Genomic DNA, 26,051 nt, shown 5'->3' with positions numbered 1-26,051 from the left:
CCTCAATCGCCAGCTATCGTTTTCATGCCTGACTGCATCGCAGTTGCTGTATTGCCAGCGCTCTGTCTTGTCTCTTGTGCGCGCCATCGTTAGTGCTTATTTTTTTTTTAAATTTGCACACAGTTATTTGTAGCATACACTTGGGCGTATGTTGGCGTTTGAAGTGTAGCAATTTGTTTACGCGTTGAATGCGTGCATGGAATGTGGAAATCAATAGACGTGCCTCAAGTGCGCGGCATGGTTATTTATATATCGGGGATTTTGTATATTTTAATTCATTCGTGAGCGTGCATGAAAAATCTGCAATTTTTTAAAGATTAATTTTACGTGCGCGGATGCTGAAAAATTGGTTGTAAGTGCAATATTTCAAACGCATTCATTGCTTCTGTTTATTTCACTGCACTTCGAGCTTCGAGGATTACTTACAAGCATGATAAATCTGTTGGGCGCCCTAAAGTATACAATATTTATTTTATAAATGTATTTGCAGGTAGACAACGTTTTTAATTTATTTATTTAAAGAAATAAAAATATTGCTTATATATTCCTTTCTTTACTAATAATTTGACTTCAACTATTAAACATTTGAAAAAAAATTGCAGCCTTAAAGTACGCACAAAATACTATTTTGAAAACTGCGAATGGTTTTGAGTTTAGCAAAGCTAATATATTACTAATATATTATAGTTTTTTGCACACGTGTTTTAGAATTGTTGCATTTTTTGCCGAAAAAATTACAATTGATATGGCCCTAAAAGTATGCTTCGTTTTTTTTTATTTTTAAGTGTCTATTAATATTCGTCAGAAAAAATTTGTTGTTCCGATTACTAAACTATAAAACGGTACACTATTTTTGTTTACTAAATCATAGTATAACGTAGCTGCCTAAAAGTATGCATTAAATTTCAACTTGGTGCAACGTTAGAACATATGGCAAGCATTTTTATTATTAATATGCTAAAATATGGCGTCACAATAATTTTGGTAGCCTTAAAGGAAGAACAGCTTATACAAAAATTGTATGTAGCCGAAAAGTATGTTTTAATTAGCTTTCTTAAGGTGTGAAGTAAGTGTTTTCGAATAATATTTTTTTAATATAGAAATATTGAAGTTGATGAATTATGTATACTTATGTTTTCCGTTGAAATTAAGCTGCAATAAGCTTGGTAAATCAAAATATTTGTAAACGATGCCGAATTAAGTTCTCATGCCTAAAAGTATGCTGTAATTACCTTCTTGAATATGGATCTCGTCTGAAAACTAATAGCTGACCGCTCTGCTTTATTCAAAACTAAATTATAGATCGAAAATTTGTTAACTATTTAAAATGGATAAAAACACAGCCAAAAAGTATGCTACGTTTGAAAATCTAATATACGAAAATACCAATTACTACACTCCAAAGAATTTTTTCCTCGCATTTACCACAGATAGAGCTATTTTTAAACTAACGTAATCATTTGTTGGCGCCAAAATCCGCTGTGTGTAATATCATAGCCTAAAACTATATTTTAAACAGATTTCGAAGCACTAAACTAATACGTGTCCTAATAAAAATTTTAAACTAGATTCTCCTGCCCTAAAACTTTACCCCTACTATCCAGTCAGTTAAACCTACACAGTAAAAATTAATCACGCCCAAAAGTATGCAACTAAACAATTATTTTGCACATTCGAAATACAGCAAATAAATTGCATGCACGCTCACGCCATTTAAATCATTGCATACGGCACAAGCAAGCACCTGCATAAAATGGCCGCAATCCAAACAGCGTTTTCGGCCAAAAGTGGATATAATTTTTCAGTCGTTTTTCTGGCAACCTACAAGTAAACGCCATACAAATTGGTATGCCTGCCAAGCGGCACGTAATTTTTCCATTTCATGCCATTTCTATTGCAACATAGGGGAAAAAAACGAAACTATAAAGTAAATAGGTACGTTGCCTGCAGGCATGAACGAGCTGTGTGTAGCGGTATATGTGACCCTGGTGGCCACCTTCACAGCGCACCGCCACCGATGCGTGACAGCAACAGATATGCAATTGTATTGCAATAGTGAAACTGATACAGCTGTCTGTCGGATCTGGCACGTACGCAACTGTGCGCACAACCTTTAGCGCGTGCACTTTTAGCGCGCCACAGCTACCACCTTCCTCCCCCTGTCAACAGTAACCCAGGCGCAATACTTTGTTGATTCACGTTTTTTTTTCTCGGTAACGGTTTCCGCTTTGCTTGAGGGCAACCGGCACTGCCCTCGCCGCCCTCGCCGCACCCACTGCACGCAGCAGCAGCCAAATTGCATTAGTTTTCCATATTTTTTGGGCGCACCATTAACTCGCCAATGGCATGCAACTTTTCCACACACCTACAGCTATAAAGGGTCGCGAAAGGCATGTGTGTGTGTGTGTGTGTGTGCGTTTCTGCCGTTGAGGCTGTGTTGATTTTTCGAGAAATGCTTGTTTTTTCGCCAGTTGCCCCAACACTTATGCGCATACACTCGCAGCTGTTTGCATATTTTTCTAAACGCTTTGTGTATGCGTTACGTTGTGCAGCGTAGCGCCTAAAAGTATGCAAGCAAAATATGCAACTTGCTGGTATTACTTAGTTGAAACAAAAATTGTGTATAATAAAAATTTTCAGCGCATTTTTAAGTGAGAACGTGTTATAGTCCAACAGCAGAGGATATGGCGCCTAAAAGCATGCTTTAATTGATGTTAGTGCACAAAAAAAGGTTGAGGGCCGCAATAGTAGCTGTTTGCAGGCAAATTATGTGTAGCGTGCGAGCGAGTAAGTGGCATGTGAGCAAACAATTTTGTTAGGGAGGGAGAATTAAATGTGCGCCTAAAGGTACGCAACGTATGAAATTGTGATGAAGCGTGGATAAAGCGGCAGCGCTAAAGCAGCAAATAGTTTTTAGCTTTAAACGTATTATTATATGATTTTAATAAAAAAGGTGCTATATATATGCAGTATTTGTTACGCCTTGAAGTATGCAATGTTTTCTAAAATGTTGGTATAAGTACAAAGCGTTGTATTATAGCTTTAGCTTAAGGTTAACCCTACACTAAAAAAGTAAATATCAAAAAAAAAAAAATATCAAGCCTTAAAGTATTCTAACCAAACAGAGTACAGACGATGTAAAGAAAATACTTTCAAAGTATATACTTTAAGAAATGCAAGCTTTCAAATTTTTTGTCAAAAAGTATGCATTTAAAAAAAATTCAAAAGTTTTATTTGTATATAAAAAATATTTACTTTTAGAACATGACTGTATATATGTATATTTGAAGTCAAGATTTAAACATTTTTTAGCCCAAAATTATGCAACTAAAAAATATTTAACAATTTTTGATTTTTAATTACTTTTAGGCCATAGAAACATAAAAAATTATTGCTCCGTAGGGGTCAATCAATTTCTAAAAATGGCTGTCGCCGAAAAGTATGCTTCCAAAGTCCAAATGCAGCTCAAAATCAAACAAAAGGGTATGCAGAGAATTTTATTTTTGAGCTGAGTGTTGTCAAATAATTGTATTTAGGCTTCTTTCTAGCTAACTTTGTAATATTTAAGCTACAAATTCGCAGCGCGCCTAAAAATATGTTTAAATTTTTTTAGGAATTTTCTTAAAAATGTACTTAAAAAATTTACCTACTAACACAAAATGTGCTTTTGCGTTATGTAACAATTCTGGCATATTTCAAAAGTTTCACATTTTTACTGCTTAAATTCCTTTTTTGCACTGCCACTCCTTAAACTATGCAACATTTTGTGAAATATTTGTCCAGCACCCAAGGATACCAGCGCTTGCTGTTATATACTTCAAAAAGTGCTTGAAAATTCTCTGCTCACACTCTACGGCTATTTGTAAAGCAATTACTCAACCGAGTGCGCCTAGAAATATGCAATAATTGTTTGCAAATTTCATAAACATTTGAGTAGTTGCTCGCCTTCACTTGCTGCTTCATGATTTAACACAAATCACACAGCCATTAGCAACATTTGCTGCTAACTAGATGGTATTTATGCCCAGGGCAAAAAACACCTAAAAAAAAGCAACAACGACAACAACCACGAGGCACAAATTGTGTACGACAATTAAAGCGTAAAAGTCATCGGCGTCGTTGGCAAATTTTCAAGCATCGAAAGCAGGGCAGCTGATGTAAAAACAATGCATATTTTGTCAATAAAATTGAGTTGAACAGCTGCACTTCGCTCCTAAGGGTATGCAACAAACGAGCGCCAATTAGATTTAGATTAATGCAAACTGTTGTCCAGTGGCACTAGCTAGCTTAGCTGTACATATTTGCAGTGCAAATCTCAGCAGTGGATGGCACTAGTTGGTTGGTGTGCCTCGCCTGAAAGTATGCAATGGTTTTTACATTGTATATACACGTACATACATACATATTTATATATGCGGCCATCAATATGCTACTGGCATTTAGCATTCCAAGCATGATTTCAATCAATTTAGCATAAAGCAAACTCACATTCAAAGTTATGTAGCGCGTAGTGAGTAGCAAGGATGGGAGCAGCGTCGAGCCGAAACGAAGGGACGTAGAGTAGCATAGTCTCGCAGTACCTAAATAGTATTTAAAAAGCAATAAATAGCATATGTGCAAACGCTTGAAATTCAGCTGCTCGCTGGATTGAAATGGAAAAATATTGCTACTGCAGCTGCAGCTGAAAAGTGTGCAATGCAATAAGTTACATTGTGTATTGTTTGGCGCGTAAAAATGTATTCGCTTTCGGTGAACTTAGCTCTGCTTGTTTGTTTGTTTGTTTGTTGCGCATACGGTCAGCTTTCATTTAGTTGAGCCTTTTTTTCCCACAGCAGCAAATGCGCTCGGTTGTATGGAACATGTGCTGTATTAATTTCTTTTAGCTGTATGTTTTTCCACGCATAAGCTAGCTATTAAATTGTGAGCGTGTAAGCGATGGTGCTGTTTATAAACTTTTTGTTTTTCTTTTGTAATATTCGGTGCTTAACTTTTAGCGCTGTGCTCATGAGTGGCTTTAATATGTGCGGTTTTGTGAAGCTGAGTTTTGAATTTTTGCGAAAAACATGCGTAATCTGCTTAAATGCTACTTATGTGAGATTTCGGTGTTGGACCTTGGCCGCAGATTTTGTCAAAAAATTTAATTGATACCTAAAGTTTACTTCCGCAAAAAAAATCAGCTGAAAAGTATTTACCAGGCTCTACAAAGAGTTATTATGCACAACCGGGAGCCACAAACGTCTGTAAAGCTTTTTAGGATTTCTTTTGCATAGTCGAATGCGTTTGTTTCTATGAATATCGATGAAGAGCTTTCCTGAAAATATTATTCCTTTAACTCTAACAAAACAAGCTTTAAAACTACTTTCAGAAGTTTGTACAGCAGAAATTGTATTTGTTTTTCTGCATTGCACACTTTTTGATGCTTTGACCTATAAATAAAAATTCAATTAATACCTCGCCTTCTTGCAATATTGGCCTGCAACAATTTTGCAGTATTTTAGATCCATTAATATTTTTTTAGAACATACTTATAATGCAGCGAGTGCATAAGCGTTTTAATTACCTACATTTACAAAAAAAAAAAAAACATAAATTTTTTGCTCCATAATTTCTGGCGTTTTCTCATTGTTTTACTTAAAAAATCTACATATTTTTTACACATCATAACTCCCCAACTAGAAAAAGAGCTTTACATGCGGATTAAGCATAAGCTTAAAAGGTGATAAAAGTACTCAAAATATGCTGCAAAAAAATATAATCTGTTGCATGAAAAAAATGTTTAATCACAAATAAGTGAAGCTTAAAATATGCGCTAAAAATTATTAAATAACGCAACTTATAGTCATCAAAGTCATTCAACCGAAAAGGTGAATTATTAAAGCTATTTGCATGCATAAACGTTGGCGCTTGGCGTTAGTAAAAGATATTACAATATAAACTTTAACCATTCTAGCCAAAAATTTATAATTTGGACGTACTTTCAGCTGGGCGTATTGAAAAAAAACTAACATTTTTCGGTAATAATATTTTTGATGCTTAAATTTTTAATTTCTCTAACAAAATTTTATATTAAGTTAATTTTGTTATAAATGTGCAGGATTTAGTCTACAAATTATAATTTAAAAATAGAATATTATAAAAATAAAATTTTTCACATCTTTTCTTTGTGAATGAAAAAAAAATTTAACTCCAAAAGAATTCATGTCCCAAAGTTTTATTTGTTGCAAAAATGTGTGTCCCGAAACAATTTTTGTCCCAAAATAATGTAGGAGCCAAAAAAAATTGTCGTCTTAAATAGTAAGCGCCAAATTATATTTTGACATAATTTTCCTCATATGTACGTCTTTCGTCACGTATTTGTCATAAAATATGTTCCCACAAAAACATTAAAATGCATATGCATGTATGTATGTTGAAGTCATTTGGTTGAATTTTCATAAAAAAAAAATTTCTCCTCAACAATATGATCAAAATATTGGTTCCGAAAAGATTCTAACTTAGCAATATACTCACATACTATTTGTATATGCACAAAAGCTTTTAATTAAAAAAATATATATTTAAAAATTAAAAAATTATTAATTTATGGGAAAGAGGAAAAGGTATTGAACCCATAATTTTTTTGCAAGTAAATTACTATACAAAAAAATTTTTTCTCTAAAAAACTTCGTCACAAAAATTAACTTGTTAGACCAATTTTCCATGTACTTAATTGAAAAAAAAAATTCATAAAATTTTTTCGCTTTAAGTATCTAAAAAACTTATCAAAAAGGAATATTTCAAGGCTCATGGCCTCATTCATAAAAAAAAAAAATAGATTTATCGAGCTCTATAAAGTGACATTTTCATACAAATTTTCGATTTATAAAGCAGTTGAGGTCTTCTTAATGTTTTATGAATTTGGGTGTAACATTTTATCTATTCAATAAAGCTAACATGATACTCAAGGGAGCTAACTGTCTCATAAAGTGTGTCCCAAAAAAATTTCCCTTAAAAATAATAACACTAAAATATACAGTCACAAAAAAAATATCCAAAAATAGTGTTCCAAAAAGTGGTTACCACAAATATGTTCCCAAAACTGCTGGCACAACAAATATATGTAAATATTTTTATGAAATAAACAACTAAATTTTATCAGAAACTAAATTGTATTAGAAAACTGAAAAACCGCTAGAAAAAGCGTTGCATATTTTTTCCGCTTGTTTTGGTAAAAAATTTATTGCAGTGCTAACATTTAATCTCTGCCATAAACTTCACTTGGTGCTCAAGAGGCCAAACTTTTTGTGGCATACTTTTAGGCTAGACTTCTACAATCAATTTCTCAAAAATGCATTAATCGGTTGTAATTAATTTCTTTTTATTGAAATAATAATCTCCTTTAAATCCCATCTACTGATACAACTTTTAAATAGCTTTAAATTGTAAAAAGTTGTAAAAATAGTTCTGCATATTTTAGGGTGCAGCCAACGCAAAATTTTTGTGCATTTATTTCTTTCATTACGAATCAAAGTTATTGAATTTCAGAGTTCAGAGTGTGTGTATGAAATACCAGAACTTTTTTGCACATGCGAAAGTTATGCAGTGAACAGTTGTTGTTATTTCACTGCATACTTCTGTTATAGTTTTGTTCTCGTAGTGTTTTTTTGTGTAAAATTTATTTCTGGTGCATATACATATATGTATTTGCATTGAGTGAAGTGGTTGCTTTTTTGCTGCTGCCTACTTGTAGCCACCATGACAACCCGGTATGTGGCATATTAATGAATTGGAAAATATTTGTGCAACAAAACAATGTAAAAATAAACCGCTAAGAGGAAATATGAATTGCATATTTATACAAGCGCATAACACGTACCGAAACAAAAAAAAAAAAGAAACTTGTTTGTGAATTGTACTCATACAACTGTGGATGAGTGCATTTTTCACCAATGAAATTTTACATAAATTGTGATTTAATTAAGCGTGCGGCATACAAACTTTTTGTTCTGTGCGCCATTCTAAATGAAATATATATTCACGTGGGGGTCAGCAAACGCAGAGCTTTAATTTAAAAAAGCGCCTAACTAAGTCACAGTTGTGTCTAATATATGTAGTTAAAAGTTGGGCCCTAACTTCGCTGGCGTGGGATTAAATTAATAAACTTTCACGCGTGTCCTAAACGCGCGCTCAACAATCTAATATTTAAGCCTACTTTAAGGCGCACAGCATGCTTGTTTGCAAAGGATCACAATTCCTCAAAAGCGCCTTCCAAACCGCGCAGCTGAAAGTTTTGACCAAAAGTTTTGTAGAAAAAACAGCAAGCGCCTCTCAACTTTCTTTCAACTGCCATAAAACAATGAATTGTTGCCTACCGTTTGGTACATATTTTTGGGCGCACATGATGGATTCAATTCCATGCGCCAAATTTTTGGTGCGCATTTTTTTGCAGATTTACTAAGGCAGTGCCCACGCACTCACAAATACATTTATTCGAAACAAAAAATATTAAGCAAAAATATCAAAGTGAAATTATTTATAAATCACAAAAGAAAACATTGCATACTTTTCGGCAAGTAGCTTGCGGTGCTCATTACGTGCACAATCACTTTTGGTTCTTTTTTCGCTCCTTTGAGAATACACAGCATTGTTGTAGCACTTCGTGTAGTACACTGACGTGGGTGACGTAGCGTAGTTTTTGTGTAAAATTGTTTGTCTTCTCCACTTGCTTACATTCTTGCCGCTCAAAGCATTAGTTAGTATGAGGCAAAGTTATTTGAGTGCGCCTTGAGTTATGTTTGTCAATAAATGCTGGTGAAAGGATACCAGAAGGGAATAGAAAGTAAATAAATAAATAACTAAACTCGGGAATATTTGCTTTGAAATAAATAAATAAATATGATTAATGCGTTTTGGTTTTTGTTTACCATTGTCCCTTAGAACGCCTGAAAGCGCTGTTGGTCTGTTTCTGAAACAAGGCTGCTGTGCTTATTTTGTCCCAATACTTGAAACCAAGCGAAAGAAAAGGATGCACTTTTCTTCATATAAAATGAAATTGAAAGTCAAATACATACTGTTGAAAATTAATCACTCCATCATCGAGTAAAGCAGTCTGCGTGAGAGCACTCATGAAACGATGAGAGTGCTTGAAGCCGAAAGGGTTTTGCTACGACAACGATTTCCACTTTTAGTTTACTTTGTTCAACAACTAAATGAAACAAATATAAAGTATTTTACAAAAATTTACTGTTAACGTGATTGGCTTGTTAATCTTAACCTTGGAGTAAATATTATTTCCTAAGCTAAGCCGTTTTTCGTACTTCCACATTAATTTTACCAAGCGTTTATTTTATTCAAATGTTTTTCCTAAATCGTTTAAAAATTTAAAAAACCGAGTGCAAAAATTCCCTTTCCTATAAAATGTGTGCCCTGTTTTGTTCCAAAAAACTTGTGGAGCAAACAATTTTCCTCAAAAACTTTTGTCCCAAAATTTTTTTTATCCCAATTGGTCTCAAAATTATTTCACGAAAGTTTTTAAAATTTGTTTGTCGCAAAACGGTTGCAGCAAAATTTTTTCACAAAAATTTTTGAAATTTCTTTTTCCCAAAAAAGTTCAGCTTAATGTATATTGTCCCAAAAAATTTGTTATATACAAATTAAAACAGCATTACAAATTCCACCTTTGAAAGTAATACACCATTTGCCTCGATAAATACATTTCTACCGAAACAAATTTTGTCCAAAAAAAAAATTGTTCTTGAAATAATAAAAAAATATTCTTGGTTACTTTTCCAAAAAAAAAAATGTATGTTTTACCTAAAAAACATGCTTTCCTAAACATCGTTTGCAAAAATTTGAAAGCTTTAAGCATTAAAATGCTACGAGTATTAACCTCATAATTGTTCTCAAAGCTAGTGTCAATAACTGTGTGTAGTGCTCTATCGACCCCAAAATTTACATCGAAATCTTTATTCAATGTGTAAGTGCTTCAATACAACACAATTATTTATTCCACAATAAATTGCTCTCTAAACTTTTTTCGCTTTAAAAATTCTTATTAAAAGTGTGTTTTTTAAAAATAACTCTAAAACAAAAAAACACTTGTACAAAAACTTTGGTCAAACTTATTTTTTCGGAAAAAATTTTGTCCCAAAATTTGTACCCTAATTTTTTTAAATTTTTTTTTCTTTAATAATTTTTTCCAAAAATTTGTGTCCTAAATTTTGTTTGTTCAAATTTTTTCAAGTTTTTTTTGTCTGTTATGTACCAAAAAAAAAACATGTTCCACAACTTTTTCTCTCTTCCCAAAAATTTAATTAAAAAATAAAAGCATTATAAAAATATTGCTGAAATCATCTTCCACTTCATTAGTTAATGTAGTATACAGCCTTTTAAATGCCTACTGAACACATCAGAAAGAAGTGATACATTTTTAATAACTTACATCCTTTCACACAATCGCATATGTATTTATATTAGCATACTTCATGCTCAATCACGCATTCACCCATCACTCAATATACATGTCATCATAAACTCATTACTTCACTTTTGACTACCTCATTTCTGACATCGAAATGCAAAGTGAAATATCACATAAAACTTTTCAGTTTCAATCGAAATCTCATTGAGACTGTACGTATGTATATTAATGTGTACATACAAGCACTAGCAAGATTATCCATATGTGAGCTATACATATGTATATTTAAGCAGCTGTCTATCAGGCACATCAAATAAAGAAGTTTCAGGGAAACGTTGGAAAACGCAGCTAACGGCCAGACTATAGGCAATATGCGTACCAGCCTCGCACAGCCACCTCAAGGCATACTCTCATTCACATGTCTACTAGTAAGAATATGTTGTTAAGCTTTCGTCACGCATGTTCTACACACTTTAATACAAGCAATAACTCGTCATGCAGCAAATGGTAGATATAGCATATATCCAGGCGTTGCATAGGAAATATATCATAAGCGAGATTGAATGTGAAGCAGAAGATGTAGTTGAAGTGACACAGAGCAAGGTGCTGGAGCGAGGTGAGTGTGTTGGTGCGTGTTGGCCCTCAAATGCCATTCGCTATTCAATACATTCAATAACAGCACTTGCGTATGAAATATTGTATCATAGTAGAGTAGAGCGGAAACTGCCTGCCAATTTCGACAGCCATGCATCTTGCCTTGAATGAATTCATCATCATCTTCACCATCATCATTACAGTTCTCGCCACATACAGCCATCCAACTATCCATTCAATTGTGGTAACCATGACACTGGAAATGAGTAATGCTTGCCTATGGACATATGCGGCAATGTGGGGCATACATATAGGCGCTTAAGCTGTTGAAGGTAAAGCTGCGTTGTGCCTGACTGACCGCTCTCATCACTTTTATTGTTCTTAATGTACTTGCAAATTTATTTGTATTTATTTTGGGTGCCCAATCGACACGTGCCGCTTTCCTTCTTCTCCGCAAGCATTTCGCAACGGTTGATGCTGCTTTTATGGTCTAGTGGTTTTTTCAATTATCGTGCAGGTGATCGTTGGGCAGTTTGCTCAGAGGATGGCCTTGTAATGGTAGATGATTACGGAAAATAATTAAGCTTGACCAAATTATAACAGAAGTGTGATTTACGCCATTCGTTGCATACATTGAGAGAGTTAGCTTTCATATACAGAAATTTCATAAAGCGTTTCAGGAATATAGAAAATGTGTCCAAAAAGTGTTTCGAACAATGTTTTCCAGGTTATGAAAGCACAATTTTTGGCCAAAATTTTGTTCATAAAATTTTTGGGACAAGAAAAATTTTAAAAATGTTAAAATATTGCAAATTTGGATCCTAAAAATATTTTTTTTTAATCTTTTCCCCGAAAGCCAAAAAACAAAATTATTGCACCTTAACCTTTTTAAACCTTAAAAAAAAATACATTCGCCACAAGTTAACATTAGCAGGAAGCATCAAAAAACCTTGTCCGTTAAATATTTTGCTTTTAGATTTTACATTTTAAAGAGAGCATAAATGAAATTTCCTACAAAAACATGTGTCCTCAAAATTCTTTTTCCAAAAAATCTGTTTCTAAAAATTTGTTTAATAAAAAAAATTAATTTTTTGCGCTAACATAGGTTCAAGAAAATTTGTGAAGCAATTAATCGAAAATGCCATTAAACCAACGCTCAAATTCAAAAATACTTTGTCATGAAAAATTTTTGTCCGAAAAAGGTTATTGAAAACTTTTTTTTTCAAATAATTTGTCTTCAACAATGCATACATATGTACATATATATGTATGCACGTATTTTTATAGAATAATGTTGGCTGTTTAATGATTGCTTTTGTCCCAAAAAGTCGCTTATCCCAAAAATTTTTAATACAAATATTTGATCGCGTATGTAAATGTTGGCAATATCTTATATGTAATTATGAAAAAACATGTTATTCAACGAAATAAGTTTCTTAAATTTTGGTTTTATAATTTTTAGAAACATAGCAAATTCTCCGTGGAAATTATTTTTAACCCTAACGAAAACAAAATCAGATCTATCTTTTCAAAATATTTAGTTTCAAAATAAATTTCGGGACAAATTTTCTCCGAAAGATTAAAGTAATTATGTTTGCCTCTCTGTGAAAATATTTTGTTAAAACTGTCGAAAACAAGTTCTATTAAAAATTATTATTCTTTTTTTTAATATTTGTCCCAAAGTTGTTTTTTCATAAAGAAAATTATATTTCTTACAGTTAAAAAACAAAAAGTGAGTGAAATTTAATTTAGAATTGTATTCTGTTCCAAAAGTAATTTTGCGAAAAATTTTTTTGGAAAGATTACCGCAAATCAGGTCTACATAATAAATTGTTGCCTGAAATTTCCATAAATTTTCCGTTTCATATGCATAGCTGCTACCATCTGCACTGCCTTTTCTCACCCAAAAATTATCTTGAGCTCCGCACAACGCCTAAAAGTATGCCACACTTATACAACCAAATACTTTAAAAACTTTCGCCGAACGACGTCAATGACCTTGCAAAAATTTCGCTTCTGCTACATAGTCGCAGTTCAGACGCACACCAGGGTAGAACGCAAGCAATGTCTGCATAACTTTGCCAGTTATGCGATACGTGTGCCTTGCATTCGTTTAGGCGCGCATACACGCGCCCATACACATCTATATACATATATATAGGTATAAGACGGCATAAATTTCTCTACAACTGTTCCAGATAGTTTCACTTAGCAGCCATTTCGATGTATGCACACACACTCAAGATAACCTTTTTCGCTTAGCAGCGTGCATGTGTGCTTGCTTGAACTGATGTAAACTTTGCTGCATACGTTTGGGCGCAGTAATTTCATTTTCTGTTATGAATATTTATGCAAATATTTAAAGGATAATTAACTTTACTGTCTCTTCGCCAGCACACAGCACAGCAGAAGGAGAGTCGTACACATACATATGTATCTATATATTTATGAGCGTGTACGTCGCCGACTGTTGCTGTTGCTGATTTGCTTGCTTGCGCCTGTTGAAATAGTAGTAGTATGCTTTTTGTTATTATTGTTATTGTGTTTATTGTGCTGTGAAAAATAATTAAAAGCAAATTCAGCACATTTGTGGTAAATGAAGTGTGAAGCGTGGCGGCGGCAGTGGCTGGGTAGGCGTTGGAGGCGAGGCGCTAACTGGGTTAAGGCCGGGTCATATGCAGCCGCAAAGTATGCCAGGAAATGTGCGTGTACGCGCGTTTGAAGATGCTATTTTAATATTCACTCGGCAACCTCTGTTTGTGATTGAATCTGAACACTTTTGATTGACTTCAAAGAATTTAAAAAGTAAGTGAGCCTGAAATGTTTGTGCATTTCATTTCTTTTACTTTTGGGCTTGAAGCGAAGAAATTTGGAGCATGCGTTTTCTTTTTGTTTTTTAGATTAGCTTGCATCAATGCACAAGAATATTTTTCCTATCTAGACAATGAATGATGATGAAGATGAACAATTGCTAGAAGCGATCAGATACAGATAATAGATCAATTAAGCACCAAAGGTAATAAGGGACAATGACGATATGCAGCAGTACTTAGCGTGCATTTAGGCGGCTAGTGTTAGCAGTCGCGCCTCAAAATAGATAATTATATCTCATATATTGGTAATCGGTGTAGACAATATTGTTAATGATATAACAAAATTTCGTTCGGTAATATTTTCGAAATATGCTTTTCTATTTTTCCTTTCATATATTTTTCGATATTGCTTTCGATAATATAAATTTACGATCGTTGCCGATATTATTTTTTGTTTCCTATATTGAGCCCTAACCGCAAAAAAAGGCGTGAGAGACATTTTTTTTTTTCTAATTTTCTATTTAATGCAGAAATGTCCAAGGAGATTCTAGATGCATTTCAGCATCAAAATAATTTTTTTTTTTTAATCTCGATTATTTTTTGTAAGCGGATAGAACGCGATATATTCAATAAAGTTGCTATAATTAATCTTTCTCGAAAAAAAACCCACGTCTTCGATATTATTTTCATACTCTTGACTGTACATTTATCGAAATATAGCTAAATGTACATAGATGCTCTATCGCGACCTAGTCTAAACGACGAAGGGAGGCGAAAAAGTATATTGAAAGCTGTAAAGCCAAATAGTAATAAGCTTTGTGAGTTCTTATGTAGACAGGGAAAAATTTCTAGAAAAATTATAATACTTTCAGTAGTCAGTAATATAACGTTTACAATGTTTATACAACAAAATTACATATGTACGTATGTACACAGGTTTAATAAAAGTAAAATCGCGCCGTATGTAGACACATCCACATGCATTATGTGTTGTGAAGGCTATATTAATAGCAACATTTTTCAATTAATTGCGCTAAGCAAACAACAGTGTGCGTGTAAAGCATGCACATAGCAAAATTGCGAGGATCGAGCATAAATGAATAAATGAGCAACAGGCAAATGAGTGCATATTAGGGTGGTTCAAAAATGCATGTGTAAAATTAAAGTTGGAATTTTTATGCTTTCGCCCCCTAGAAATGTTCTATACCGTAAAAAAATATACCCCTAGTTTTTATTTTGAAATCAAAAAATATTTAGAAGTCGCTCAAAGTTATAGTAATAATACCCAATTGTTTATTTAAGCAGTTTTTCATTGCACCTATAATTTATAGGTCCGCCAAAAGCCCATAGACACCCCGAAAAATGCAATGAGAAGAGCAATAAGAAATAAATAATAAACAATTGGGTATTATTATTGAAAGTCTCCTGAAGAGAACAAGAACATTCCGATCGAAAAATATTGATTTTCCAGAATTCTATACCATTTCTACGAAAAAATGTTTTTTCCCATATAAAAATAGATGGAAAACTTTGCGCGCTTTGAACGACCTCTAAATACTTGTTTGATCTAAAAATAAAAAAAAATTGGGGTATAGTTTTTTCGATATAGAAATATCCTAGGGGGTAAGAGCATTACTATTCCGGTTTTCCTGTTTTGGACCACCCTAGTGTATACATTAGTATGTATTATATATATCAATGTGAATTTTATGGACAGACGCATCAGTCTACCTAAAATGTATATAGTGCTTATACGCAGGCATGTGCATATGTATGTATTTGAATGATGTATGTATGAATTTATATCTATACGTATGCAATATGTGAGCTTGCTATTACATATACTTTCGATCCGAATATAAGCAAAACATTTGTTTTAGCTCATTAAGCATATCATAACTTTTTTTGTCGTTTTCCATTTTGTAGTTGTCTCTATTTTTGATATTTAGAACTGCTTTGAATAAGCGCACTCATAGTATGTGTACAGTGTATACATAAACATATACTTATATGTTTGTAACATAGCGTACAAGCTCTTTTTAAGCTTACCGTAAAGCTGAGAAAAAAAAATTCCTTAAATTAAATATAAAATATAAAAATAAAATGTCTACAAATTTGTAGTAACTATAAAAAAAATTCAACATTTAGCGAAAATTTTTAATTTAAAAAATTTAAGAAAAGATATCCGTGTCCATATGTATTTATAACTCTTTTGATTTGATCCAATTTGATTTCTAACACATTTTCCAAAATCTTTATATTCAACAATTGGAGTTTTTACAAAGTTTTAGAAAATATTATAATTTTATGTGTGAAAAAGTTTTAGAAAATATAATATTTTGGGTCATACTTCTAGTATTTTTTGTAGATATTTGCCGTCTTCAAAAAAATAAAAATTCCGAAAAAAACTAATTTTACAGTACCTCCTTATTTCCTCACTTTTTTCTATTTAAAAACTACCAAAAAAAATTAAATAAAAAACATTAATTTGCAGTTTTTGAATATCTACAATTATGGAATTCAAAATTACTCAAAAGGTAGATCAAAATCTAAATAAAACAATGTATTTTCTTTTTAATTTTATTACATATTATAAATTTATTTAGTTCTCATTATGTTTGCAATTTTTTAATGCTTAAATGTTTTTTAAACTGGCATATTTTTTTTTTTAATTTTAGATTGCTACAAAATATGTTTGATTTTTATTTCCTTTCGATCAAAAATATTCGTTATTCGTCATTTAAACCATTATAATGGAGATGTCGTTTTTATGGGCGATTTAAATCCTTTGTGATTAAATCTGAAAATATCTAAAGGTTAGAACAACAAATTTAAATAAAAAATAACGATCAAAAATTGTTCGAAAAAAATAAAAATTCAAAGATAACTATTATTCAAATTTACTTTTATCTACCATACCGAAAAATTAAAAAAAATAATAATAATTAGTATCAATGTTTGGTACATATTTTTTTTTAATTTTGAGAAATTTAAAATATTCCAAGTTAGAAAATAATTTTAGTAGTTCACTTTTTTGTTTTTTGCTTTAAAACTGAATGATGAATTAAACATAAAATTCGGATATATTTTTAATTGATTAACACTGTAATATAGCGACTAGTTACCAATCGAAAACGTGCAAATTGCTTTTTTTTCGAAAAACAAATACAATTATCGGCTTAACGTTTTTCCAGGCACATACAATGAGTTGCCATGTCCTAAAACTTAATGATTTTAATAAACCATCAACGGTCACGGGAAACATACAAACTTTACACATTTCCTAATAAGAAGGGAAATAAATAATACAAGAAATATTTCAAAATGACAAAGGAAAATTGATAAGCCGTCATTTTGTTAAATTTTTTTGGCTATTATTCTCATTCCCCCTTGCTCTCCTTAAATGATGCTACTCAAAGCATAAAATGCGCTTCACCACGCACACACATGTACACATATATGAAGCGCTTATGAGAGAAAAAAATCCGCTTAACGATGCCTAAAACCATTGACAGCCTTTTAACAAAAAATGTTTACACAAAAAAAGCAGCCAGTCAATTCTAGAGTGAGTGAGAGTTTCAAGCCATTCAATTCGCGAGCATACATAGTCTGAGGGTGTGTAAGCTGCTTTCCGCTGTATACTGAAAAAAGGTCGAACGTCTGTCAATATTAATAACAACAATGACAATCAGGGCGATAATGTAACAGCAACAACAAAAGGAATTTCAAAAACAACACAGTCAAGAATAGCGCGACATATGTATTTATGTACGTATTTGTGTAGGTGGAAATCCCTGCAAAAAGTGGGCTAGGTTAAATACTAGTACGGAACCACGCTACCTTGTAACCAACACTAGTAACAAAAATATTCCAAATATATGGAGAAAATATGGTTACATTAACATTGCGGTGTCATTGGACCTGACCACCTCTGGTCCACCGCTGCATAACATGGGACCACCTAGACAACTATTCCTTTTGAACAATGGCACATTCGGCAGCCGAATCATATTGCCGATGGGCCACGAAGAGGTGGTGTTCAACACATATATCAATTTTTTTACGTTTGAAGTGGTCCAGGTAAGCATAACAAGTTACTAGTATGCAACCTGGTCCTTTTGCACATACTTTAAAACTACGACTAAGTGGACCACCTGGTCCTCAAATTTTTGCAGGGAGCATTCAGTTCACATACGTATGTACTGCATACACATATCGTGCACCGTCTTCAAAAGGGGCACAACTCAAAATTTCACGTTTGTCAGAAAATGCGAAAAACTATTTCTTAGCATATGGTAATCATATGGACAAGGGAGAATTTACCTTACCTTGTAACGAAAATTTTACTCCGGCTTTTGCTGAAAGGTAGATAAAAGCTCAGTGTACATTTTTAGCGCATAATTTCAAAAATAAAATAATTTTGAGTTGTGTCTCTTTTAAAGACGGTGTGCGATATGCTCACTTATATTTAAGCAATCGACAAACTAATGAATACGAGGATTTTTCCTGTGACATTTATCTGTACTTATGCACTTTTTTCGATACTTTTTTTTACGAATGGCTGCCAAATATAGACAACCAATCAGGCGGCCAATCAATTCAGTCTCAGCGGGCCGTCACACTGTTTGAAAGTATTCGAGAGTACATAAATACACAATAATTTGAGATTATTTATGTAGTCTGGCAAAAAGTTACTTTGGCGCTTACAAGTGTAATTCGGCTGACAAAAATGAAGCTTACTTAAAGCGTAAACAATTTGGTGAAATAAAGAGAGGGTGTTGATAAAGAGATGGAAAAAGTTTTCACTAGCTAAATCTTATTTATTATTTCTATAACTAATTGTATTGTTAGCTAATGATTCAATTTACGAAAAAAGAAAAATGCTAAAAAAAATTGTCTTTTTTTTTGCATAATTATTATTTTTTGATTCCTAAAGCTGAAAGGTTTTGAAAGTTAATTTAACAGAACAAATCAAAAATTTAATAAAAAAAATTTAACCCAATACTTTCAAAATGAACTGAAGCTATTTTAATTTATTTAAATTTCGTTACTTTAAAACTACCAAATATTTCGCTAACCAAAAAAAGTTGTTTTTTTAATTCGAAAAACCAATATTACGTAAAGTATAATCTTACATTTATTTACATAGAATTGTTTATTTTTTTAATTCTTAATCAGAATAGCTTTCCCAAACACTTCTCTTAGCAAAGAAAACCTCTTAAAATAAATATTTTCCATGAAATCAAATTTTATTTTCGCAAAGAAAGTAAATGAAGACTTACTACAGAAATAATCCTGTGAAGTATAGTCGTGTTTTTCGTCCCCTCGGTAGCCGGGTCTACGTAACCGGAACGACCCACATTTAGCAAGGACTATCTATCACTCCAGCACAACTGCCTAACAACTCTTGAGGGAATTTGTATGCTGTTACATTAACAACAACATAATTATATTTTTATTTTTTAAATTTAATTTAATTTTGGCGTTTCTAAAACTTAAAAAAATTGGCTACATAATTTTTGATTTTTTTAATGTTAAAAATGTAAGGCAAGGTTTTTGAAGTTATTTGGTAAATATTATTAAATATTTAGTGTTTTTAAAGCACAAAATTCTTGCAAAATTGGTATTATTTTAACTTAAGATTTTTTGTTTATTATTTTTAACGCACCTTTTTAATTGCTTTTTTCATAGGTTTAGAAATATGAGTCAACCACAGCATCTAAATTTATATTTTTAAATATTTTAAAGTGTTATTTTAAATTTTTGTTTAAAAATTAAAACAAAAAATTTGTTTTATAATATTTATTTGCGTTTTTTTAGAAAATGTGCCACAATTTCCTAAAGTCATCTAAACGAAAATGGAAAGCTATATAAAGCAAAAAGTGATATACAAAAAAAAAATTAGCTACCTAAAATTTAAATGTGCATATATATTTTTTTTTTAATTTATTTAACCCAATTTTAAAGTTTGAAATCTTAATTATTTTTAGCACATCAGAATAACAAATGACGATAAAATATCGATTTAAACTAAAAAGTCGATAACAATCGCGATACTAAATAGTTGCTACAACGATAATGAGTCAAAATCGATAAGAATGGTTATAAAAATAAACATAATGTTATCGATGAGTATAAGGTAAAATAAACTGTATTGATATCGATATAAAAGTTATCGATAGTATTTGTATTGATTGTTGTCCATATTCTTATTATAAGAATAACTTCAAAATTATCTTTCCCTTTAACCACTTCTTGCATCATTTCACCAGCAAAATGAAACTATCAACGAGATCTATTGAAGTCAATACAAGCGATTGATCTTCGGATCTCATATTGACTTCATTCCCTACATTTACTTCCTGTGTTTGCTTGTCATTGAAAGGAAATTGGATTACATCCATGGCCTACTTTGAATATACATACTTACAAACACATATAGATCTAAAGGGTTTGACAATTCACAGATGCGGCAGCAAAAAGCCACATAAAATATACAAAAATTAAAAAAAAAATAATCTTTTTAAACTCTCACTAATGCGTCCTAACATTCAAATTTACGGATTTTTTTTTGGTGATGCTTATAGGGAGCAAATAAAATAACATTTTTTTCCTTGCGATGGTTACTGAAGGGCATTTTTTGGCTATTTTTAAACTTCCTCCTCCCTTTTAAATCAACAAATTTCTTAGAAACTAACTGTTAAGCGTCCGCATGCCAAATATGTGACGGAAAATGAGCTTCAAGGCAAAGGAGTGCGAATAGTGGTCGTCATGGCGTATGAGTAATGTACTTATAAGCTGCTTAGGGAAAATATCAACCTTTTGCTGATGAATTTTGTGGGGGATTATGTATATTTAAAATCAATTGAAAACATTTTAAATTAGGTACTTTGGTATACATGTACATATGTATGTGTCACACAACATTCTATTAAAATAATCAAATTGAAGGAAATTTCTAAGGAGCAGCAAGTGCCCATACGTAAATATTGTTTTGGACAAATTGTGATTTAGGCGACATACATTTTAGCATTCAAATCTAACAACGCTTTTAACCAAGACTTAAAAGTAAATTTTCATTGGGTTTATCTTCATAAAATGCCTGAAATGTTGAAAAAGGCCAAGAAACTATAAGTATAAACAGAACCGAATCGCTTGAGCGAATTTCGCCGGACGGAGCGGAGTCGTTGGGTAACATTCGCCGCAACATTTCGCCCAGTAAACAAAATTGAAACGAAATTCGCCTCAACTAAATGACAAATAAAAAATATAAAAATACAAAATTCAATAGATGAATCCCCAGATTTTGCCATTCGCCTTCTTGCTGATAATAATCTGCTCGAAAAGTGAATAAACAAAGTTATTTTTTCACTACGGCTCCTTTTGTGAATGGCGGCAGCGGCAAAATTTTGTGCAATCTCATACACTGCAGTGATTTGATTTGTTTAAAAAATTTTTTCAATTTTTGTACGTTTAAAATTTTGGAAAAACGAGTAATATAAATATCCTCAATAAACAATATATTCCATTTTTTTTTCTTAATTGCAAATTTTTCAGTAGTTTTTATTTATTTTAATTTTTTAAAACAGTCAGCTTTTTGGTTTTATCTTTTCCCCTGTAAATCTAATAAAAGTCGAGTTATTATTTATTTTAAATATTGTTTTTTAAATATAAAATGCGGCGAAAAAAAAAATTATTTTACACGTCGATTAGTAGTAAACATAGCAACAACGCAACGTAATGGAGTTTGAACAAAATGCTGGCATACAATTTTTTCCTGGTACACTTGGCGGATTTCGTCCGTATGTATTATTGCTTCTTCGATATTTAAAAAAAAAAAAAGATTTCTTAAACAAAATGAAAAAAGATCGGGTTTTAGCATTTATTCTTTAGGCTAGGTTAGGATATCAGTTCAAATGGCCAACGCACTTAGAGCTTGCAGACCCATTGTTCCCGAGTGATACTTTCATAAAAAGATAAAATTTCAATTGAAGTTTTTTCGGAGCTGATGAACATAATGAGAGTGAAAAAAATAAAGAAATTAAAAACAAATTTTCTAACAATGGCAACGTTTACAGTTAGTATATACCAGCAGTGTCGTATATCAAAAATTATTTCGAAAAAATAATTGATTTTAATATAGGTATCTTTATCGAAATAATCGAAAAAAAATCAATAATGATCTTAATTTTTTTTATTCTTTTTTATAATTTTCTAGTTTTTGTATATCATTTCTATTAAAAAAAAGTATAAATTAATAAATTCTACTCTCCACTCAATGAAGTAACAACGACAGTTATACCGTTAAATTTAACCTAATATAGCGATAGTGATTTCGATAAAATTATCGAGAATATTTTGAAGGCAATTTCGATAAATTAGTGGATTACCAAAATGGTAATTAATAAAAAAATATAAAATTTTTTTTTTGTGTTTTTAAACTTTCTTTTAATTTTCGCCCTTTCTAATTAATTCCTTTTTAAAAGTTTTAGGTTAGTAAAATTTACACTCGACTGAAAAAAATTCTAACGGCAGTGATATCGAAAAATCTGTCGGTAATATATCGGCAGTGATATCGAAAATTGTATCGTCAATATATGGCAGTGATATCGATAAATGTGTCGACAACCAATACATAAACGGTGATTTTTTTGATTAATTAAATTAAATTAAAAATTAAAAAAAAAATAGTTATGGTATCGGTATGTACTCGTACTTAGGTATGTATCTGTTCTAAATGTTTTTTACTCAATAAGCCTCCTTCTGAACTCAATAAAGCAATACAAATGATGGATACCTTCTGAAAATTCATTATTTTTATCAACTCATTCTAAGTACATATACATTTTCACATCATTTCCGCAATATATTGCTCTGTAATCTCACGCACTTTTGAACATGTATATATGTATGTATGTACAGGAATATAGTAAACACCTTTCTCTGAGTCCTACCACTATCTGATACATTATTTAGCATTTTTTCCCCGCAAATTCTCACAGCGCCCAATCCCAGTCTCGGTGTACATGCAGCTCCTCGGCACTGCGTGAATTAAGCCTTCAAGCGTAATTGAGTGAACATTTTCATTGAAGCGTAAGGGTCAAGTAACGAGCAACCAGCTGATAAATGAACGCACTGAGCTGAACAAACATATAAACAAACAAAAATGTAATATCTCGTAGTGAGAATGCGCCATTTGACCATCATCAGCAAGCTACGCCAGAATAGCAGATGAAGTGAAACAAAAGCTGTGACGAGCAAAAAGACAACAGCACCCAGGCGGCTGGCGGCAGGCAGGCAGCTAGTCAACGCACTCAATCAGAATGTACATACATAGCTACAATGCATAGAACAAGAATAGCGCGTGTGAAGGTGAGTCTGTGCGAGCGTGTGCGTGTGTATATATGTCTGTATGTATAAGACGACGCAACAGGCCAGCAGTGAGAATATCAGCAAGGACATATGGACACACAAAACAGGATACAACCAAGCATGCACGCATTGTTGCCGGGCCATGTAAACATGGCTTGGTCATTGTCGCTTCCTGTCGTTGTTGATGAAATGAGGTCTACACCCACGCACACAATTATTGTTATACGCACCGCACGCACACGTAGACACCTCAAAAAGTGTATATAAATAACCACATTTTGCTGGCATTCAATGCCTGGCCAGCAACTTTGCTTGACAGAGTTTGATGAAAAAGTGATGTGTCTGTGTGTGGCAAGTTAAAAGATTGCCCAGTAAATTTATTTATTACGCACTCGGCAACGACAAGTAAGCCAGCAGATAATACAGCATAAGCAACAGCAAAGCTGACAAAATTCTTAATCATCGTACTTACCGCGAACACTCACACACACTCGTATGCACACGCACGCTCATCGGCAACAGTTGCCTACGAAAAATCCATTAAAAAGCCATACAATCGAGCCCCGAGGCGTATGAGTAACATTGTGCAATTTGCTAAAGTTAGCCGTGTAAGCTCAGCCTCAGCTCATTTAGTTTATTGTATAATGTTTGGGGAAAGGAAATTTAATTGAAAAAATGCCATTTACTTGTAATTTTTAAGCTTCAGCGTTTACTCAAAGTGAGCTGGGCGTTTAAACACTCACACGGCTTGCCGGCTGGTGAAAGTGTTGTTAATATTTTTAATGAATTTTTTACCCACTTTGGTGATATGAAATTTTGTTAGCATAACGGATTTATTGTCTGTTGACTTTTCGTACAGCTTAAATTGTGTAAAGTTAATTATCTTAATGCATATTAACGCACACTGCGACGGTGACTGTAATCTTCTTTAGGGCTGAGCGGCAGGGACTTTTTACAGGCGACTTTTTCATGAATGAAGAGCTAAAGGGTTGACTAAAATTTCAAAATATAAACGCTTGCTTGCCAAGCGATTACACAGCTTAATGGTGCATAATTTTAGGATGAGCAGTGAGTAAAATAAGGAGACTTTTTTTTGTATGGAAACTTACTTCAGAAATGTCCGTTTTTTTGTAATTAACTTATAAGGCACGCATACAGCATTTTATTGAGGAATTATAGCTTTTAGGATGTCTCGATAAAGTATCAAAAGGAGGTATGGAATGATAAGTAAGCGTCCAAAAATAGCCTACAAATACTTAAGTGACTTTCCAAGCAATTATACCATGTGTACTATTTTATGAAAGCAATTTAAGCAATCAAGCCTTCAGTGAGCCAAGCAATTAATTTAGAGAGTGAAAATGAGAAGCTAAATACACAAAATAGAGATAGAGAAACTCATAGAGATAAAGGTTTAGACCAAAACAAAGATAAAACTGAAACATGAGATATGTTATATAATATAATGGTGTTATGTTGTGGTATGTCCTACGCTACGTTGTGTATTATGCTACGTTATGTTGTGTTATACTATGTTATGTTAAATTATTCTATGCCATGTTTTGCCATGTTATGTTATGTTACGTTATGTTACGTTATGTAATGTAATGTTATGTTACGTTATGTTATGGTACGTTATGTATGCTACGTTATGTAATGTTGCGTAATACTATGTAATGCTGTTATGTAGTGTTTTGTTATGTAATATTTTGTGGTGTTATGCTTTGTTGTGTTATGTTCTGTTATGTTTTGTTATGTTGTCCAACTCGATTTACCTCAACTCACCACAGCTCATTTCAAATCACCTCACATCAATTTCTTTCAATTCTCCTAAACTCACCCTTACTCACCGCATCCCAACTCAACTCATTTTATCACAACTCAGTCCACCTCACCTCACTCCAACTCTCTTCAACTCAACTCAGCCCAACTAATGTTATCTCACTTTAACTTACTTTATCTCACCTTACCTCAACTCATCTCATCTCAATTAACATTAACTTATCTAAACTCACCTCATCTGAACTCATTTCAATTCAATTCACCCTAACTCAACTCAGCTCAACTCAACTAAACTCAGACAAACTCACCTTAACTTATTTCAACTCTTCTTAATTTCAGTGGTTGAATTTCAACCACTGAACGAACACTAGTAATTTGAAAACGCCTAAAAATGGGCAATCAATATTTTGAAAATTTTCCAAAGCGCTCACAAAATGTCTATGAGGAGATTCAAAAAGAATCGAAAACTTATTGAAGATAGTGCTTTAGTGGAAAGAAATACGTACGGCGCCTAAAAGTTTCTAAGTATAAAACTATAAAAATTATTTTGAGACTTTTTAGAATACCAACATTATAAACGCAGTTATCTAAAAGGCTTTATATAAAGAAAATAAAATCCAAATACGCCTAAAAGTATGCAATAACTTTATTTCGGTCTTTGGCATTGTAAAAGAGCGTGCTAGTCCTGTACTTATGCGCAGAAATGATGTTGAAGCTACTATAGAAATATGCGCCTAAATTAATTTTTCGCTTATGCGCCTAAAATTATGCTTTTTTCAGTTACTCATTGAAAAAATTTTCCATAAAACGGTTTGTACTTTCTCACTTGAAACGCATAAAATACTTAATATTTTTGTTTTATTCCCAAAAGAACGCAATGGTCTTTTATATTTTCCTATAAATATTAAATTAGAACATTCCAAAAGAATTTGATGCGGCGTGTAGTCATCCCATGCCAAGAAATTACTTGTAAATTCCAAGAGAAAATGCGTGGAAATTATTAAATATTATTTTGAAGAAGAATTTCAATGTTCCAACTAAGCTTAAGTACCCACTGAACTTTCTAATGTATGGTCCTCTAATAATAAAATTGT

At 32.4% G+C, this 26,051-nt stretch overlaps 1 protein-coding gene and 1 non-coding gene across 2 annotated transcripts in view; both read right to left on the bottom strand.

Annotated features, from left to right (window-relative positions):
• LOC118748671 overlaps positions 1-26,051 on the bottom strand; it is a 361,645-nt gene that overhangs the window by 316,197 nt on the left and 19,397 nt on the right. The window lies entirely within an intron of this gene.
• LOC118749030 lies at positions 19,040-19,118 on the bottom strand. Its single transcript, XR_004994132.1, has one exon. It is a non-coding gene; the product is annotated as a small nucleolar RNA U3 (small nucleolar RNA).

The sequence above is a fragment of the Rhagoletis pomonella genome, unplaced genomic scaffold (genome assembly GCF_013731165.1).
Source record: "Rhagoletis pomonella isolate Grant_MI unplaced genomic scaffold, Rhpom_1.0 Rhpom_scaffold_00013, whole genome shotgun sequence".
Classification (NCBI taxonomy): Eukaryota; Metazoa; Arthropoda; class Insecta; order Diptera; family Tephritidae; genus Rhagoletis; species Rhagoletis pomonella.
The sequence above is the reverse complement of the archived record's forward strand: the minus strand, read 5'-3'. Positions and strand labels throughout refer to the sequence as shown.